Genomic DNA, 7,785 nt, shown 5'->3' on the forward strand with positions numbered 1-7,785 from the left:
TATCTTTGGTATCATCATTTGGTTTTCTTTGATTTGTCATTTCATTTTTATTTTCTGTGTTTTCTTCTTGTTTATCTGTTATTGGAGAATCTTTGTGGAGTACCCTACCAGACCTCAAGTTGATATTTTGCAAGGGTAGTGTGGGATATGGGGTTCCCTCTTCTACATTGTAGTCTAGCCTCTCTGCTCTGTTATTTGGATTTGGGACAGTTTGAGCAGGAATTTGAGTAGGTCTGGGAGGTTGTGAGTTAGATGGAAATTGTAGTTGTGGTGGATTTATTAGTGGAGGAGCAGGCAGTGCTTGTTGAGTAGGTTGAGGTTGGTAAACAACTTGCTGCTGAGGATACTGCTGATATGGTTGAGGATGTGATGAGTATGGTTGATGATATTGTTGATATGGCTGTGAATATGGTTGGTATGATTGAGGATATGTATGATAGGATTGAGAGTATTGTTGAGATGGTCTCCACTATTGCTGTGGGTGATTTTGGTGCTGCCATGGCATGGGTACATTCCATGAATTCTAAGCATACATTTGATCATTTACAGGAAATTGCAAATTTTGATTTGGAAACATACCTTGAGGTGCTGGCCTTGGCTGCCATGGTCTCTTTGTGCCCATGTAATACACGTTTTCCATCTCTGCATTAGCTGCCATATTACAGTTCTGCAAAACCTTAACTTTAGGACAATTAAATATATCATGATGTTCAGTACAGAAAGCACAAACTTGGATGTTTTCTAATGGGCAGTATTTTAAGGCATGTTTCTTCCGGCATTTTGGGCAGAAGATAGCCATTATCTGATCTTCATCTTCTTGTTTCTTCTTAGCTTTTAGAGTGTCAATTTGGTTCCCTAGGGTGCTTAACAGATTTGGTTTAAATTCTTCTAACAGATTCCCTATTTCAGTCCTTGTGACACTTGCTGAAGCAGATTTTGTGACTTTGGATGACATGGTTCTTTTTCCAATTTTAGCTTTGCTCCTTGAATACTTTTCGCATAATTCAGTGATTTCTTCAAAAGGTAAGGTAGAAATGTCACCTTTGCCCATCAAATTAAGATCATCCATGTATTCCTCTCGGATGCCTTTCAAGAATATTGTGCGGATCAAATCAAGAGGCATAGTTCGGTGTTTGGATTTTTGTAAGTTGTAGACAAACCGTTCTAAGTATTCCTCCAAGTTTTCATCCTCTTGTTGGCTCATTATAAAGATATCATCTTTGGAATCTTTGGATCTACAATAAGGTTGATATTTCCTTAGAAATATTCTTCTCATGCCATCCCAATCAATTATTGCATGCTCACCAAGCCTCATGAACCATCTTAAGGCTGATGCCTTTAATGTCGCTGGGAAGAGTCTAAGCCTATGGGCATCATCTGTGTAACCATATGTTCGACATACAATGTCAAACTTGAACAAGAATGAGTCTGGGTCTTCTGAGGCCATACCATAAAAGTTTGGTAGCACGGATGGAGGTATGTTTTTCATTTTGATCTCATCATCATCTTGTGGTTCATGTATAGGAAACTTAAAGGTTGACTCTTCTTCATCTCTTCGTCCTTGATTTGGTGCTGATCCATCTCCTTCCTCAGCCATTTTAATAGGTTCCTCTGTGTCAGTGTCACTTGTTTTAAAGAGGAGATTAAAGAAAGATTGTTCGGTCACTGTGCTACTTTCTCCTTGTGTGGAGGATCTAGGAAAGTGCTTCTTCTGTGATTTATGTGCTAATAAAGTTTACCTTTCGATGAGAGTAAGCCTTTGTCCTGACTTTTGTTTATCCTCTAATGCTTGTATGGTGACTTCCTCAACTGGTGTTGTATTTCCTAAAGAGTCTGCTCCTGATGATAGGCTAGTTTTTGGATGGGAGGTTCTTATGAATCTACCTTGATTGTCTCTAAATCTAGGCATAAATGAACATGATTTCTAAATCTATATTTTTGCTCGTTTTTGTTTATTGATTTTTTTTTCTTTTTAAATCCTTTAAGTACGCCTCCCCGGCAACGGCGCCAAAATGTAGTGTCCTATCTAGGGTGATAGATTAGGCTATATTTATTATCGACCAGGATCAGTAAACTTCGAGGCATGCGTCTACAATGTAGAGACATAAAGGTTTCCTGACTAAGTGTTCGTGATGGTAGGTTACAAAACTTCTTTACGGAAGGTTGAGGTATGTTCCCTATCACCTGGACACTTAGGTCACTCAACTCGTCTACTTATCCTAAAAACACTGTGTATTACTTAAACCAAGATTTCAATCCCCTTACGAGGATGCTGTGCATAAAACCCCTGTTCAGTGAACACTCAGCATTCAATGTTTATCATTCATGAAAGATTGAAATATACTAAAATCATAAGCACAATTAAAATTCAAACATATGAGAAACAGGGTTCATGAAGATGCTCTTAAAAATAACGAAAGATCAGATCCCTTACAGGATACAATTCAACGATCTCAGCGATTAATCCTTCAAGCTACCATCATAAACATTACTCATACGAATTTCTAATTGAATCAACGAAAGCATAAACTGAACTCTAATCACTGTGCATACTATTAAATATTCAGAAGTTGCAACTGAAATGAAATGACAGTATACCTGTTCCACGTAGGGCCCATCCGCATTTCAGAGGTATACTGGACTGTGCTCAAGCAACTATAGAATCAACGCAACAATGAAAATCGTGACTGCAACAGTGTTTTTGGTATTAAGTTCAAAAGCTTTGTTTTCAAAACGATACAATGATAACCACTAACTGACAACACATAACTGTGTTTACATATGTTTTTACAACGTTTACATTTCGGAATGAATGTACATTCGTGATGCGGCTGTTGCCGCTTTTGCTATGGCATAGTTTTTAAGTTGTTTCCATTCTGAACCGATTTCAAAAAGGAACAAAACTAAATCGGTTTAGAACCCTATGCTGTTGCTGCTTTTGTCGCCAACATGCTGTGCTTTGACCGTCATTGACCGTGCCTTCAGGAGCGTTGGTTCTGCTGTAGGATAGGTGTTTGTCCATGCTTGTACATTCTATTTTTCATCCCTACCCTTTGCTTTAGCTTAGCTGTCATGCCATATGTCAAACAATAAACCAATTACAGGATGTTGCAACTTCCTATAGTCCTTTTATCAAAAATCCCTAATTCTTTAACATAAAACTCATAAATCAATTCTAATGTATTTAACAACTATAATACTGTTAACTAATCAATTTCAAGGGGGCTAAGAGATGTATGAAGGAAAAAGGTAGGCAAATGATGTGCTTGAAGAGGAAAAAGGAGGTCAAGGAATGGTACCAACAGTGATTTTTGCACCGTGCTGGGATTTTCAAAACAATTTAAGGAATGTTGATTATTTGACCCTATCAAATAGTAGATCATTACGAGAAGAAATGTAATCTTTCGTGAGAAGTTTTGAGTTATTAATTTGTTGAAGTCTTATTATAATATATTACATACTGATTCATTTAATGTTGCTATCGGAAATGGATCAACTACATCACTATTTGGGGGATTTTGACTAGTTGGTTAAACTCTCTTCCTAGCATAGATTGTAGTTGGTATACACGACATAACAATATTATTTCTCTTGATTGAAATTTTGAGATGAATATTAGTTCACAGACTCCTTATTTACCTTGGTGGGTCATTAAGATGATTGAAGCTATTATACTTGATGTTGGTGAGTTATCTTCATGAAGACAGACTGACAACTAAAAGTAACAAGTTAGTGTTTCCTTCATGACTCGTGTTGTTGGAACATGCGATATTTTTTCTTATCATGGTGATGAGTAACAACCTAAATGGGATCCCATAATAGTTGAGGTATATTGTTTTTTGAACAATCACATATGGGATTTAGTCCCTTGACGTAAAGGGCAGAACATTGTCGAAATTCTATGGGTGTACAAATATCAAATTTAATTTTGAAAATGAAATTGAGGATCATAAGGCTCATTTAGTCATGGAATTATTTTTTCTATAGGAATGCAATGAATACACTAATAACTTTGTTCTAGTATAAAAAAAGGAACTCTTTTTGACTAATTCATTCCCTTGTTACTTGATTCTAATGGGAGATCCACCAGATGGATGCCAAAATTTGCTTTCATCATGGTGACTTGTTTTTAACAAATTTATATGCACAAAATATGATAGATTCTCGCCTTTTTCTTAACTAGAAAAGTCTATGTATGTTTTGACTAATGCCCCCATGGCCTAGTATTGAAAGGGTGAAGGCTTCTTACTTAATATTAGATTCAAACACTACAAATATGATCATAGTATCTATGCATAATATAACCAAGGTGATAATTTTATCGTTTGTGTATATTTTGAGGATATAATCATAACTGGAAATAATCTTGATTTAGCTCATCTATTGAATAAATTACTTGGTACCACTTTTGAAATGAGATATATTTTCCTTGTGTACTACATTATCGATCATCAATTTTTTCCTCTACCTAATGGTTTATTTCTTTGTCAATATAAATATGCATTGGATTTATTATAACATTTTAAGTTTGCATATTTCAGGAAATGTGGAACCACTCTTTCGTCCAATGTTAATTTGACTAAATATTATGTGACTCCTATAGTCAGTTCCACCCTTTCTCAATAACTAGTTGCTACCCTTATAAGTTTAAGTCACAATTGACCTAGCATTTACTTTGTTAGTAGCTTAACATGCCAATGAAAATCAACCATATGTTGATAGTGATTGTAGTGACCTTTAGAGTTTCTTATATCTTAGACCTGGAGGCTAATCTTACCATTACTTTTGAATCTAGAGTGACCTATCATTCATGATGAATTTACTCTTTCATGAGATGGATTCCCTCTCAAGAGAAATATGATCATGGAAATTGTGGGATAACAATTTAGCTCAAAATCATGTTCAAGAGCATCCTAAAGTGTCACGTCCCCCACTTCCATGCCTACATTGAGCTTGCTAATGAGTCATGTGTACCAAAGGCAACAAGGCATCATAGATACTAGGATAGATATGGGAGGGAAGAGGCTTTGGCTATGAAGGAGACAATACATGATAACTTTTTAGATAGGTTGCACCGACAATGAGATTGGGTCAAGCCTTCATCATTACAAAATCCACCAAGGGGAAATTTAGTTAAGTAGATGAAAGGAACCCATGCATTCAACATCATAGGAATTCAAGTGCATGGAAGGAAAGGGAAACAACTAGAGTAGATGATGAAGGATCAACCAAAGGTTAATTTAGTGGCCATAGATGGAGAATATTGTAGTGAATCCAATTCACATAGATTCATATATAATAAACGTGCCAAGGGGCCTCTTCCATCCTCATTAGGATATGAGGTTGCATAAATTCGCCATGAGGTGGTGGCATGTATATGGGTACATAACAAGAGTGCAGATTAAATCCATAGGTTCATTTAATTCTCGTCATCGAACCACAACCAACATCACAAAGTAGTGCATTATGAATAATAGGAAATAAATGAATATGAGGAAAACTAGGTAACTAATGACTATAGCTTGATATAGTGGTGGATTTCTTGAAAATATGGTTACACTAATTTAAGGGTAGAAGGTTCATGTAGAAAACAAATTATAATAGGTTCAAGTATTTTCTAGACTAACCAAAGTTGAATGACATGTTAGATAAGAAGTATGGTCTAAATTTTTCTATGAGTCTTATTTTTAAACCAAATAAAAGGGAATCATAAAAGCATTGTAGATGCATTAATAATGAAAAGTAATAAGTCAAACATTAGCATTTGTAAATTTGATTTGAAGTAATTTCTGATAGAGTACCTTGATGTAGAAGAGCATTATATATGAGTGAGAGGTGTATTGCAAAAGGAGAAAAAAAAATATGAAGGTATTATTCAAGTGGTGATGGAGTTATTATTCTTAAAAGTAAAGTTTATATTCTCAAATTAATAGATTTGAAAAAAATTATGATTAATAAAATATATAAGTGAGCATATTTCATCCATCTAGGCTACCAAAAAAGGAGTTTTAGAGCACACATTGAAGATGTTACTGATTGAAAAATGATATGGCCAAATCTATTTTCAAAATAAAATATCATCAATTTAAAGTTGAGAATTGATATAAGTGGGATCATTACAACCTTTCCCACTTTGAAAATGAATATGTGACGTATTAAAATATTTGTTATTATTATATTGTTAAGAAATATAGAGAAGCATGACGCACTCATGGTTCTAATTGATAAATTTACCAAGGAGTATCATTTTACTGTGGTGATCTCTACTGAGTAGGAGACATTAAAAAATAATTTATTAGAGAAATTTTTATATTACATCGAATGCCCATGACAGTTGTCTCAAATAGGGATAGCTAGTTAACCTTTAACCTTTGGAAAGGTCTTATGAAATATTTACAAACTCATATTAATTTTAGTACTATATACCATCTTAAGTTTGACAATGTAGTGAAGATGGTTTTTCCACATGTACTAAGAAATGATATGGATGCTAAACATATTGGTTACCCAAATCAAACTTCCTTAATAATAGAATATTTTATTGAGTTCTTATTTTGGAAACAGAAGATGAGATATGATTTGGGTAAATTGGTCCTTGTTTGACCTCATTGGATGATGCAAAGAAATAAATGTTGTTAAAATATCCTTCAATCTCGAATTTAATTATTTTTTCTAAGTTGAATAAGGAATAAAAACAAAAAAAAATGGATAATTAATGCCTAATAACAACTATTTTATGTCACTATAGTAAGAGGATAATAGGAGAGGATACTAAAAATTTCAAGAAAACACGGAAATCTAAGTTATCTAGTGAAAATATGTAGTTTTCTAATCAAAATGATGTATTAAGGAAGACATTTAATCTAAAACGTTTGGCATGTATTCAATAATATTTAGTGAAATGAAAGGAATTATATAATATCCCATGAATTCACATGATATGCCATAGGCTCATATGCAAGGGAAAATTACCATTAAATATCGATGGCTTGATATTGGCCTCAAAGAGAGGTGACATTTAATGTGGGTTTCCTTTAGAAATTTTAGAATATTTGTTGTTCCTCATAAATAATGCTTGAAGTTTAAAAAAGAAGGGAGGTGATAATTTACTTATGAGTCTAGAATGAATTTGACCCATTAGAAGCATCGTAAAAAGCAATGTTATTCTTTAGTATCTCCTATGTGATCTATTATAGGTTCACATAAAACTCATAATACTAATTCAACAACCATGATCTAAAAACTAAAACACATAAAATTTGTTGAAAGTATCATTTATTTTTATTTTAAAATTTCTTAATATTGAGGCTTGGAAGAGGTTTAAGACAAAAATTCCCTCTATCTCCTTCAATTTTTCTCATTGTAGTCCAGGGTTTAAGAAAAAAATCATGAATGCTAAGGTATTTGCTTCATTCAAGGGTACAAGGATGGAGAACTCATATTTTTATCACATGTCCTATTTCTAGATGAGATTATTCTATCTTGCAAATGATCTAGGAGAAATGCGTGGTAGTTGAAGGGGATCATTGATCTACATTGTATTACTATAGTAAAGATCATTAATTTGATTAAGTATGCAATTTAATGTTTGGAATTGATGAATAAAATGGAAGGTTCCTATCTCAAGTGTTTCATTGTAGTATCCATTGCCTCCAAATGGATTTAAGTATCTAGATTTCTTTATTAAAATCTAATTATTATCTAAACACGAATCAAGACTAATTGGTGGCTATGTAGAGACGATTTTCTATGTGGTCTTATAAATGGATTTCAAGGGTGGAAGAC

The sequence above is a fragment of the Pinus tabuliformis genome, chromosome 2_2 (genome assembly GCF_031772625.1).
Source record: "Pinus tabuliformis cultivar Carrire ecotype Pingquan chromosome 2_2, CPIR1, whole genome shotgun sequence".
NCBI classification, from domain to species: Eukaryota; Viridiplantae; Streptophyta; class Pinopsida; order Pinales; family Pinaceae; genus Pinus; species Pinus tabuliformis.